Source organism: Gorilla gorilla, chromosome 9 (genome assembly GCF_029281585.2).
Source record: "Gorilla gorilla gorilla isolate KB3781 chromosome 9, NHGRI_mGorGor1-v2.1_pri, whole genome shotgun sequence".
Taxonomy (NCBI): domain Eukaryota; kingdom Metazoa; phylum Chordata; class Mammalia; order Primates; family Hominidae; genus Gorilla; species Gorilla gorilla.
Genome location: NC_073233.2, coordinates 40,174,470 through 40,187,208, shown reverse-complemented (window position 1 = coordinate 40,187,208; position 12,739 = coordinate 40,174,470). Strand labels below are relative to the sequence as shown.

The following is a 12,739-nucleotide window of genomic DNA, read 5'->3' as shown; positions in this document are numbered from 1 at the left end:
CAGATACTTATTGGGAGAGGCTTTGGGTAAGATAAGGTCTGAAGACAAGAGCAGCCTCTGGGGACCGAGCTGTTCCCTGGGACATGGCAGTTACAATGACTCTTCTCAAGATTTGATCCAATTCATCTTAGCCTTCAAAGGGAGGAATGGGTGTGTTGAACATTCGTAACATTTTTAGTTCGTGTTCTTTTTCATCAAAGCTTGCTTCCAGAAGGAGGGAGAAGTCAGCACACAGGCAGGTCATCTCAGTTTTTGATAGTTTCTAGAACTCTGCCCACTCAGGGATGGACATGTCATCTGTGTACTCATTGTTCATGCTACTCCAGCACCCACACACATAATTTCCATGAGAGCTGGGACTTTGTCCATTTTGTTCACAGCTCTATACAGAACAGTGACTGGCATGTAGGAGGTACTCAACATTTATTTTTAAACTGAGAGGTTGATTATATAGGCCCATTTTGTTGTTCCCAAAAGACACACTTTATTTTGCATGCAGATTTATTTTTGTAATTGTATCTTCAAATATACAGTAAAGGTCTTAAATTGTGAAAGACTCATGGGTACTACTGTGACTATCAAGATGTGAAGGGTTGAGGCCTGGGCAGGAATTTGGATCCTGTGGAATGAGAACATCCAGCTGTGGGAATCCATCTGAGGCCAGCAGCCCAGAGCCACAATTTCAAAGTAAAGAAGGAACACAAGAAATACCCTCATATCTTTGTATAACCATTTGCTGTTACCAGTCAGATTAGAATTAGCGCTCAAAGGTAAAGATAAGTGAATCTAAACAAAATTGACAGTCCTTTAGCCAGCCTACAAAAAAAAAAGAGAGACGATCCAAATAAAATCAGAAATGAAAAAGGAGACATTACCACTGATACTGCAGAAATTCAAAGGATCATTAGTGGCTACTATGAGCAACTATATGCCTACAAATTGGAAAATCTAAAAGAAATGGACAAATTCCTAGACACATACAACCTACCAATATTGAACCAGAAAGAAATAAAAAACCTGAACTGACTAGCAACAAGTAATACGATCAAAGCTGTAATGAACTCTCCCAGTAAAGAAAACCCCGGCACTCAGTGGCTTCACTGCTGAATTCTACCAAACATTTAAAGAAGAACTGATACCAGCCAGGTGTGGTGGTTCATGCCTGTAATCCCAGCACTTTGGAAGGCAGAGGAAGGTGGATCACTTAAAGTCAGGAGTTCAAGACCAGCCTGGCCAACATGGTGAAATTTCATCTCTACCAAAAAAAATATAAAAATTAGCCAGGTGTGGTGGCAAAATACTGCAGTCCCACTACTGGGAAGCTGGAGGTGGGAGAACTGCTTGAACCCAGAAGGTGGAGGCGGAGGTTGCAGTGAGCCAAGATCATGGCACTGCACACCAGCCTAATTGACAGAGTGAGACCCTGTCTCAACAAAAAAAAAAAAAAAAAAAAAAAGAGAGAGAAGAAAAAAGAAAGAAAAAAGAACTAATACTAATCCTACTCAAACTTTTCCAAAAAATAGAGGAGAAAGGAATACTTCTAAACTTGTTCTATGAGGCCAGTATTACCCTGATACTAAAACCAGAAAAAGACATATCCAAAAAAGAAAATTATGGGCCAATATCTGATGAATATCGATGTAAAAAATCCTCAAGAAAATACTAGCAAACCAACTTAAAAAATACATTAGAAAGATAATTCATCATGGCCAAATGGGGTTTATCCTTGGGATGCAAGGATGGTTCAACATATGCAAATCAATCAATGTGATACATCATATCAAGAGAATAAAGGATAAAAACCATATGATCACTCCATTGATGCTGAAAAAGCTTTTGATAACATTTAGCATCCCTTTGTGATAAAAACCCTCAAAAAACTGGGTATAGAAGGAACACACCTCAACATAAATGCATATATGACAAACCCACTGCTAATATCATACTGAATGGGGAAAAACGGAAAGTCTTTAAGATCAAGAACATGATAAGGGTGCCTACTTTCACTGCTGCTATTCGACATAGTACTGGAAGTCCTAGCTAGAGCAATCGGACGAGAGAAATAAATAAAGGACATCCAAATTGGAATGTAAGGTGTCAAATTATCGTTCTTTGTGGATGATATGATTTTACATTTGGAAAAACCTAAAGACTCCACAAAAAACTATTAGAACTGATAAACAAATTCAGTAAAGTTGCAGGATATAAAATCAACGTACAAAAATCAGTAGCATGCCTATATGCCAACAGTGAACAATCTGAAAAAGAAATTTAAAAAGTAATCCCATTACAATAGCCACACATAAAACTAAATACCTAGGAATTAACCAAACAAGTGAAAGATCTCTGTAATGAAAAGCATGAAGCATTGATGAAAGAAATTGAAGAATACCCCAAAAATGGAAAGATATTCCATGTTCATGTATTGGAAGAATCAATATCATTAAAATGTCCATGCTATCAAAAGCAATCTATAGATTCAATGCAATCCCTATTAAAATACCAATGACATTCTTCACTGAAATAGAAAAAAAAAAAACATCCTAAAGTTTATATGGAACCACAAAATACCCAGAATGCCAAAGCTGTTCTGAGATAAAGAACAAAACTGGAGGAATCACATTACCTGACTTCATATTATACTGCAGAGCTATAGTAACCAAAACAACATGGCACTGGCATAAAAACAGACACATAGACCAGTCGAATAGAATAGAGAGCCCAGAAACAAATCCACACACCTACATTGAACTCATTTTTGACAAAGGCCCCAAGAACATACACTGGGGAAAAGACACTCTTTTCAGTGAATGATGCTGGGAAAGCTGGATATCCATAGGCAGAAGGCTGAAACTAGACCCATTTCTCCTGCCATATACAAAAATCAAATCAAAATGGATTAAAGACTTAAATCTAAGACCTGAAACTATGAAACTACTATAAGAAAACATTGGGGAAAATCTCCAGGACATTGGTCTGGGCAAAAATTTCTTGAGCAATACCCCACAAGCACAGACAACCAAAGCAAAAATGGACAAATGGGATCACGTCAAGTTAAAAACCTTCTGCACAGCAAATGAAACAATCAACAAAGTGAAGAGATAACCCACAGAATGGGAGAAAATATTTGCAAACTACCCATCTGACAAGGGATTAATAACCAGAATATATAAGAAGCTCGAACAACTCTGGAGAAAAAAAAATCTAATAATCTGATCAAAAATGGGCAAAAGATGTGAATAGACATTTCTCAAAAAAAGACATACAAATGGCAAACAGGCATATGAAAACGTGCTCAACATCATTAATCATCAGAGAAATGCAAATCAAGGCTACAATGAGATGTTATCTCACCCCAGTTAAAATGGCTTTTATACAAAAGACAGACAATAACAAATGCTGGCGAGGATGTGGAGAAAAGGGAACCCCCGTATACTGTTGGTGGGAATATAAATTAGTACAATCACTATGGAGAACAGTTTGAAGCTTCCTCAAAAAACTAAAAATAGAGCTACCATATGATTCATCAATCCCACTGCTAGGTATATACCCCAAAGAAAGAAAATCAGTATATTAAAGAGATATCTGCACTGTCATGTTTGTTGTTGCACTGTTCACAGTAGCCAAGATTTGGAAGCAACCTAAGCGTCCATCAACAGATGAACGGATAAAGAAAATGTGGTACATATACACAATCGAGTACTATTCAGCCATAAAAAAGAATGAGATCCAGTCATTTGCAACAACATGGATGGAATTGGAGGTCATTATGTTAAATGAAATAAACAAGGCACAGAAAAACAAACATCACATGTTCCACTTATTTGTGAGATCTAAAAATAAAAAAAAAACAATAGAATTCATGGAGATAGAAAGTAGAAGGATAATTACCAGAGGCTAGGAAGGATACTGAGGGTGTGAAGGATAGGTAGGGATGGTTAATGGGTACATAAAATAGTTTAAAAGAATGAATAAGACCTAGTATTTGATAGCACAACTGGGTGACTAGAGTCAATAATAATTTAATTGTACATTTAAAAATAACTGAAAGAGCATAAATGGACTGTTTGGAACACAAAGGATAAGTGCTTGTGGGGATGGATACCCCATTCTCCATGACGTGATCGTAACTCACTGCATGCCTGTATCAAAACATCTCCTGACCTTGTAAATACATATATGGGGTGACACCTATAATGTACCCACAAAAATTAAAAAATAAAAATAAGGGGAAGGTAGGGTGGCCATCATGATGGTCAAGCAGTGACAGGCTGGGGCCAGGGTGACAGTTGGCAGTTGGAATGAGGGAACTATGAGGAATCTGAGAAGGTTGGAAGTCAGCCCTGACCAGAGGGGATGGGATGTGAGAGACGGATGTCAGGTGGCATGAGGCAAGGGAAGAATTTCAGAGGCAGGAAGAAAGTACACATAATAGCTCCCTGAGCAGAAACAGAAATGGGAAGGGAATATGATCTGAGAGAGAGTTTCATCTGCCTTTACAATGCCCGAGGCAGAGATTGGCACACAAGGACAGGGTCTTGTCTTCTGGTAGCTTGTCTAATACAGGACACAGGCAAGCTCACAAGAAACTGCCTCGTAGGGCTGAGTGAAATTCGCTGATAGAGCTGCAGAATCACATTCCTCAAAGACAGAGGAAGGAGCTTAACGTAAGTTTGGGTTCTCTGGACCTGAGATGAAGGCAGGGCGTCAGGAGGAGGTGGCCAGCCAGTCTGGGGGGTTTAGGGCAAACTGAGAAGGGCGAAGTGAGTCGGGCACTGAGATTTATGAAATAAACACACCAAGTTGTGTGAATAAATGATCAGGGAAAGAGAGAGTTGCTTGAGGAGGAAAGAGAAGCCAAAGACCCTGGATCACTCAGAGAACTGGAGACAGCATGGGGGCTTGAGCCAAACTGCCAGGATTTGTTCTGTCCCTTGTTGCTTGTGTGTTCCTGGGTCATTATCACCTTCCCTGTGCCTTAATACCTCCATCTGTTAAGTGGGTACTATTATAGTATCTATAGCAAAAGCTACATAAATTGATAAAGTAAAATGGCGGGATGTTGCTTGGTTCATAGGAAGGGTTCCACCAATGTTAGCCGGCCTCAGTGCGTTAAGAGGGACAAAAGAGAGGCTGTAAGCCACACTGAGCTAGTGCAGCGTCACTGAAGTTCTAGTAGGGAGAGGGCTTTAAGAAGTAGAACGGGGTCAGGATGACCATGGGGAACACATAGTGTGCACATGAATGCATTATTTCATTAATTCTATGCAACTCTGTGCAAGGAACTACTATCTGCCCAAGTTTATGGATGAGGAAACCGAGGCTCATAAACAGAAAGTGACCAGCACCAGGTGGCTTAGCCAGACACATGCACAGCTGGAATTTGAATCTACAACTGTACAGTCCTACAACCCATGCACCCACACTGCCCTTTAGGAGCCACCCAGCAGCATGAGGGGAAGGAACAGGCTGGCCCTGGCAGTGTGAGTCTGCAGCCAGCTGTGCAGATCAAGTGGGCAAAGAAGAAATGATGTGGCAGATGTAGGTCACTCATCTTGAGACCTCTGGTCAAGAATGAGGGGCCGGGCATGGTGGCTCAAGCCTGTAATCCCAGCACTTTGGGAAGCTGAGATGGGTGGATTACCTGAGGTCGGGAGTTCGAGACCAGCCTGACCAACATGGAGAAAAACCCATCTCTACTAAAAATACAAAATTAGCCAGGCGTGGTGGTGCATGCCTGTAATCCCAGCTACTGGGGAGGCTGAGGCAGGAGAATCACTTGAACCTGAGAGGCGGAGGTTGCCGTGAGCCGAGATCACGCCATTGCACTCCAGCCTGGGCAACAAGAGCCAGACTCCGTCTCAAAAAAAAAAAAAAAAAAAAAAAGTAAGGAATAAGGCAACAACTTGGGGGCATGAAAGGGTCACCTAGGAGTTTTTTCAGAGGGGCATGCAGGACATGTTTTCAAGCAGGGTGGAAATGGAGAAGGAGAAGAGGCTGGGGGTATAACTGATGGAAAAAGGGCCTTAGGGGAGTGAGAAGTGCTGAAATTGGGCCACATCAGAAGGAAATTTGTTTTGGACAAAAGGAAGAGAATGGCTACAATGGGAGGGAGTTCATTACTGTATCAAAGTAATTAAAGGGTGGCCACATGCCCCTGCTCACTCTGTAGGAAGAAAAGCTGAACCCCACCTTGGCACAGGTGTCTGGTGAGCTGGGAGGGCACACTCGACTGGAAACCAGAACATTTGTGCAAGGGCTGGGGGTGTCTTAGAGAAAGCAAGTTGGGTCCCTGCTGGGGATCAGACCAGCCTGAGCTCCAGCCATCCACACACCTACCCAGGCACTCCACAAATTGTTGGGACTAACCAGAGAGTCAAAATTACACAAAACAAGAGATGCTGTCTTCGCCGATGTGGCTCACAGGCTGTGGGAGAGACTGGCAGGTGAACTGGCAGTCAAGGCAGGAATGATGCTGTAACTGGTGATGTGAATGAGGCCGTGGAAGTCCTGAGGAGGAGTCCCAGTGCAAAAGTGAGATCTAAGTTCAGGGCTGCAGGAAGGGGCAGAGGGAGGAGCGGAGGTGAGAGTGTTAGGCAGGGCAAGCGGCTTCTGCAAGCAACTGGAGGAGCAGGGCACAATACCTTCCAGGAGCTGAATGGTGTTCTCAGCCCCTGGAGCACAGACTGCGGGTGTGGAGAGGTGGCAGCTTGCACTTTATCCTTATGTGGCAGAAGGGCCATCGATATCTTTTGAGCAGGGAGAGGCCTGATGGGATTTGGAGAGCTACCTGTTTCCTCTGCGCTGCAGGATGGGATTGAGCGTGCCCCTGGCTGAGGAAGGAGGGCACAAGGACACTGCGGCCGACAGGCCAGGTGAGAGGGGACCTCGGCAGCAATCACAGAGTGGGATGGCAGGCTCACGAAATAATCCAGAGAAGGGCTTGGGGGTCTTGGCAATGGTGAGGACGATGGTGTACACCAGCGAGAGGGTCATGCTGGGGAAAGTATGATGGGGTGCTTTTATGTGAGGAAAGGGGAGAAACCTGGTTTTGAAACCAGGTTTTGATGTGCGTGCAAGATGTCTGTGCAGTCACATCCAGCAGGCAACCAGCCTGTAGGATGGTGGTTTGGAAGAGATGTGGGAAGGAGTCAATGACTTGGGAGGTGTCAGCATAAATTGAAGTCCCAACTCCGGGTGCTGCGTGGGTGAGTCTGTCTCATCGCCCCAGGAACAGGAAGACTGCTCTGCTGGGTGAAATGAAAAGGTCAAGGTTTGGTTTTGATTTTTAAGGTGGACAAGACTTGAGCTTATTACTTGAGCTTGAGACACTGATGGAATTGTCTGGAGCTTATTGACACAATGTGGGAAGGCACCCACAGAGAGGGGTGCAACCCTGAAAGAGGGAGGGGATAGTTAGTGGCCACACATCTCTGAGAAGTCCGGATTCATGTGCAGTGATCCACCTTGGGCAGAGGAAGGGGGAAAGGGGCTGGGGTGGAGGTCTGAGGTAATAAATAGCTGCTGTACAGGTGAGAAGAGCCGGGGGGACCTTGGAGAGAGCACCAGGAGGTGCAGGGGGTGGGCTTGGAGCCTGTCACTCCACAGGGGCAGAAGAGGGTCATTTTTGATGGTTTTTGTCCATAGGACTCTGCACCTTAGGTGCAGGAGAGGAGGTGACAGGAAGCTGAGGCTTGGCTGGCCACATGCAAAGGCATGACTCCTGCCCTGCAATTCAAAGGCACATACAGACAGAGAAGTAGGCCTGGAGGATGGTGGGGCAGCCCTGCAGGTGTCTCTGCACAGAGCCTGAGGGGTTTGGGCAGACCTTTCTGAACCTGTTGATGGAAGCCTGAGGAGGTGCCTGGGAGGAACTCCATCCCCACTTCATCCTGAGGGGCCATAAGGCCAGGCTCTGATCGCTGGCCTTTTGACTAGAAGAGTAGAGAAGTACCTGGGGGGTCCATTGCAGCAGCAGCCAAGCTGAGCAAGAGCAGATGTGTTTGTAAGAACATCTGAGATGCCCATGAGGGCCTCCCAGGGAGGGGGTAGCTCCAGGTGGCTTTGCAGGAGGAGAGGAGCCAGGGAAAGTGGAGTGACCACAGGAGCTCAGACCCCAGCTCAGTGCTGCCTGGGGATGCTCCGGTCAACATTCGTGCACACGAACCGCCTGTAATGCCACACTCACACCCCCAAGCCATACCCACCGTTTCCAGGGCACCTTACAGACTGGAAGCACTTGCCCCCAGACTTCATCCTTTATGCTCATAACGATCCCAGGGAAGCGGGTGCTTTGATGCCTCACAGATGAGGAAAGAGAGTTGGAGAACTTAGGGAATTTTTCTAACATCACACAACTCACAGGTCGGGAATCCAACCTGAATTTATCCTCACATCTTTTCATATTGCATGCTGTTTAAGTTCCATGGCCCTTTGTTATAATCAATATTTGCCATACACTCACAGCTCCCTTCTTTGGGCTTACTCAGTAAATGGCAAGCCCAGCCAAGATCAACTCTTTGCCTACTACTCCCACCTTCAGAAGCATGGCTGACCATGGCTGGAAAAAAAAACAAAAAAAACAAAAAAACCCTCCACTTTGATGGCCAAATTCACGGCCTTTAACCTCAAGTCAGTCCAGTGAGGCTCTGGTGCTGTCTGGCCCATTCACTCTCCCACTACTGAGGATAACTATTTCATACCTTCTCCTCTGCTTCACATTCCTGGAGGGATCCAGGACCCCAGCATGCAGCAAAGTTATGGTAGGAAAGCTCCATCTCTGATCATCAGAGAAGGTGCCTGAGGTCTGGATATCGGTACCAACCACCTCTGCCCAGTTCCCAGGGATCAGCTAAATATGCAAATTCCCTAGGGTTTGACAATGAATGACTCCCCTGATACTAATTCACATATTTAACATGCTCTTTGGGAGTGATGGCATTTTGAAGAAGGGTTCATTAGCGCCTTGTTATTCTGAGTGGGCAGTGTTAGGGGACCCACAATGACTGTGCTCTATGCTGCTCTTCCCTGTCCTGTCTCTGTCTGCATCAGAAAGAAGATACACAACTAACATAAGGCTAGGAATGTGTCACCTGGCTGCTTCTCACCTGGGAGGGGTGAGGGGACTTTGGGTGAAACTTGGGGAGATTCACTGCAGCTCCCACTTCTCCTGGGATGCACCAGGCCAGCAGAGCTGCCATCTGTTTTACTCTGGTTCCATGCACCACCTCTACACAATGAGCACCAAGCAGAGATGTCATTTGAGTGAAAGTGATGTCAGTTGACAAACGGTAACTCCTTTAAACTTCACTGCTCCTTCCATCCTGTCGAGGGCCACAGAGCAGAGAGGTCAACGGGGCCCCAGTCTCTCCCAACCTCATGACCGTGGTCCTGTGGTTTGCAGGCTTCTTTGTGAACCAGTAATTCTTTAGGGAGCTTAAAAATATTAGAAAATTTTTATGTAAAAGCATTAGATTTTTGTAACATTCTAGCTCCATAACTATCTAAATGGCTCCTAGAAACAAGCAGACATTTCTTTCTTAGGCTCTAAGTTGAGGTGACCTTCCTTAGTGGTGAATACTGTTTGTTAAAACCACAAATCTCAGAGTTGACTCTGGCAGGTTGAGTGTCCATGCAGACACCAGGGAATGCAGATGGTACATATCTGAGTCCAGGTAAGACCCAAGTAAGAGTCCCTTAAGGGTGAGACACAACAGGAATCAAAGTTGAAGAAGTGACAGATGTCTATAAAGTCCCCTTGGTGGAAGAGCTGGTCCCAATGGATGAGGCTGGAGCTGGCATCCTTCTGACAGGGAGACCAGGCTGGGTATTCTGCTCAAGTCAGCCTGTTGGATGCCCTGGCTACACATAAACTTGATAGCTCTGGGGAAACCCAAGTCCACAGGCTGAGCCACAGGAAGATTCTAGTCCAGGAACTGCTGGACTGGGGTGGGGGACAGGGGCAGGTAGAAGCAGAGATTCAGGGCATAGGAGAACTACGTCCTGAGTGCTTTTAAGAGCTAGGAAGCAGTGCTCGCATCAAAGCTGACTTCTCTGCAGAGCCACTGTTGAAGACCCAGAGGAGCAGAGCAAGAACCGCATCTGAGCACCAAGACTTCTCTCTGGTCTCAGGCCCCAGGCAGCGTGGCCTTCTGTCCCGTCCCCATGCCTGCCAGGCCAATTCCCTCCTCTTAGTTCTGGTCATGAGGGGCCCTTGCACTTCCAGGCCCCCCATCACCCTCATCATTCCACTCATGGAAATCTCTCTCATGAGCTTCCCATGCCCCCACCTGCTTGCTAGACCCCTCAATATCAGGCTGCTTTCTGGGAGCCCATTGCTTTCTCAAAGCCCCACACCTCTGAGAGTTGCAGACCTGGGAAGTGAAGCAGAAGCTTCTCAGGGTACCATGAGCACTGTGCAGGGACAGAGACTGGAGCCCCACCCTGCGGGCTTCTTGCTTGGCCCGGCCCTGCAAAGTCTCAGGTCGTGTGGCCTGGAGTTTCTGCAACAATCTAAGGTTGTAACAATCTAAGGTACCAAGTCTAAGGTTCTAAGCAGACACTGCTGCCTCTTCATGCTGCTCAAATAAAACAGTGATGGGGAAAAGGAATGTGAGATCAAGAGTTCCAAGGTGAATGGGGTGTGTCAGAGAGTGGGAAGGAGTGGGTGGCAGACCTAGGGACCATTTTTCCTCTCCACTCTCTAAAATGACTTTCACACCTTTTTATCTCTTCTCATACCTCCAACAGCCCTGACTCTCCTTACTCTCAGCCACTACATTGCTTCCTGTTTAGCTGAGAAAACATGTAAACTACCCCAGATTTTATTAGTAGCCATTCTTCCTCTTAAGCACTGGACCCCACCCTACTTCCTATTCAAGGACATCCCTCCTGCAATTGACCTCTATCCACCTGCATCATTAGTTTTTCCCTCTCTGTGGGATCATTTCTGAGCAAATCATCCTGGGATGGTGAACTTTTAAAAGTCAACTCGACAGAGCTATAATTTGTGTATAAAATGCACCCATTTAAGATGTGAAGTTAGATGAGTTTGACAAATGTATACACCTATGGAGTCACCACCATAGCCATCACATTATATAAATTCCCATCACCCTCCAAAGGTTTCCCATGGCTGAGTAGTATTCCCTTGTATGGATACAGCACAGTTTGTTTATTCATTTGCCTACTGGTGTACAATTGTGTGGTTTCTACTTTTTGGCTATTATGAATAAAAAGTGCAGTGAACATTCATCGATGAGTCTTTGTGTGGACATATGTTACCATTTCTCTCGAGTAAATACAAGTGGAATAACTGAGCTATGGGATATGTATAATTTTATGAGAAACTTCCAAACTTCTTCAAAGTGGTGGTACCACTTTACATTTCAATGGCAGTCTATGAGAATTCCAGATACCACCACACTTGGTATTGTCAGGTTTTTCCCCCTAACGTTAGCCATTCTATTTTGTATTTGTGTGTGGAGGTATGTTCATTTTGGTTTTAATTTGCATTTCTCTGGTGACTGATGTTGAACCTCTTGTGTTTATTGGCTATCCATATGTCTTGTTTTATGAAGTATATGCATATCTTTTGCTTATTGTATTGTTATAGTTTTCTACATATCACCACACATTTGTCAGCCTAAACCAAAAACTAAAGTCCACTTATTGTCTCTCAGTTTCCATAGGCAAGCCGTGGCTCAGCTGGCTCTTCTGCTCCAAGTCTCACAAGGCCGCAATCAAGGTGTCAGCCTGGGCTACAGTGTGATCTGAGACTCAGGTCTTCTTCCAAGCACAGGTGGTTGTCTGCAGAATTCATTTCTCTGCTGCTATAGAACTCATGGTGGCTTGTTTCCAGGCCAACAGGAGAGCTTCTCTTCTGCTTCAAGAGCTTAAAATTCTTCTTACCATGCCCATTTTTGTATCAGGTGGTTTGTCTTCTTACTGAGTTGGATGAGTACTTTATAAATTCTAGGTACAAGCCCTATGCAGATGTACATGTTGCAAATATTTTCTCCCAGGCCATAACTTGCCATTTCATTTTCTTAATGGAGTGTCGGGAGAAGAGAAATGTTTGATTTAAATGAAGTCTAACTTCTCAACTTTTTTTTGTATGGTTCATGCTTCTTATTCCTACACAAGAAACATTTGCCTATCCAAAGGCTACAATATTTTCTCCTATATTTTCTTCTAGAAGTTTGATAACCTTAGCCTTATATTTAGTTCTATGACCCATTTTAAGTCAACTTTTCTGTATGACATGAGATAAGAGTTGAGATTCAATTTTTCCCCCAAATTGATATCCCATTTTTACCACACTATCAGTTGAAAACACCATTTCCCCTGTTGGCACCTTAACTGAAAAAAATAAATTGACCATACATAAATGGGTCTAATTCTAGATGCTTTATTGTTGTATTAGTTTGTATTTCTCTACTTATATCTACAATAATTATGTGATTGCTCCATGTTTATATTAAGCCTTTAAATAAATTATATCCTTCAGCTTTTTGTTCTTTTCCAAAATTGTTTGAGCTATTCTATGGCACAAAGGTCATATTTTATATAAATTTCAGCTTGCCAACTTCTAAAAGAAAACAAGCCTGCTGGGTTTGCACGGAATACATAACTCAATTTGGGAAGAAATGCCATTTAATGATATTGAATTTTCCGATTCATAAATCTAGTATATATCTCCATTTTCCTTCAACATTATGTTATAGTTTTTGCTGTACAT

General features: G+C 44.1%; 1 long non-coding RNA gene across 1 annotated transcript; it reads left to right on the top strand.

The window, feature by feature from the left end:
- Window positions 1-4,284: 4,284 nt before the first annotated feature.
- On the top strand, window positions 4,285-12,507 carry LOC109028779 (uncharacterized). Its single transcript, XR_002007757.4, has 3 exons — window positions 4,285-4,667; window positions 6,761-6,875; window positions 11,682-12,507. It is a non-coding gene; the product is annotated as an uncharacterized lncRNA (long non-coding RNA).
- The last annotated feature ends 232 nt before the right edge of the window (window positions 12,508-12,739 follow it).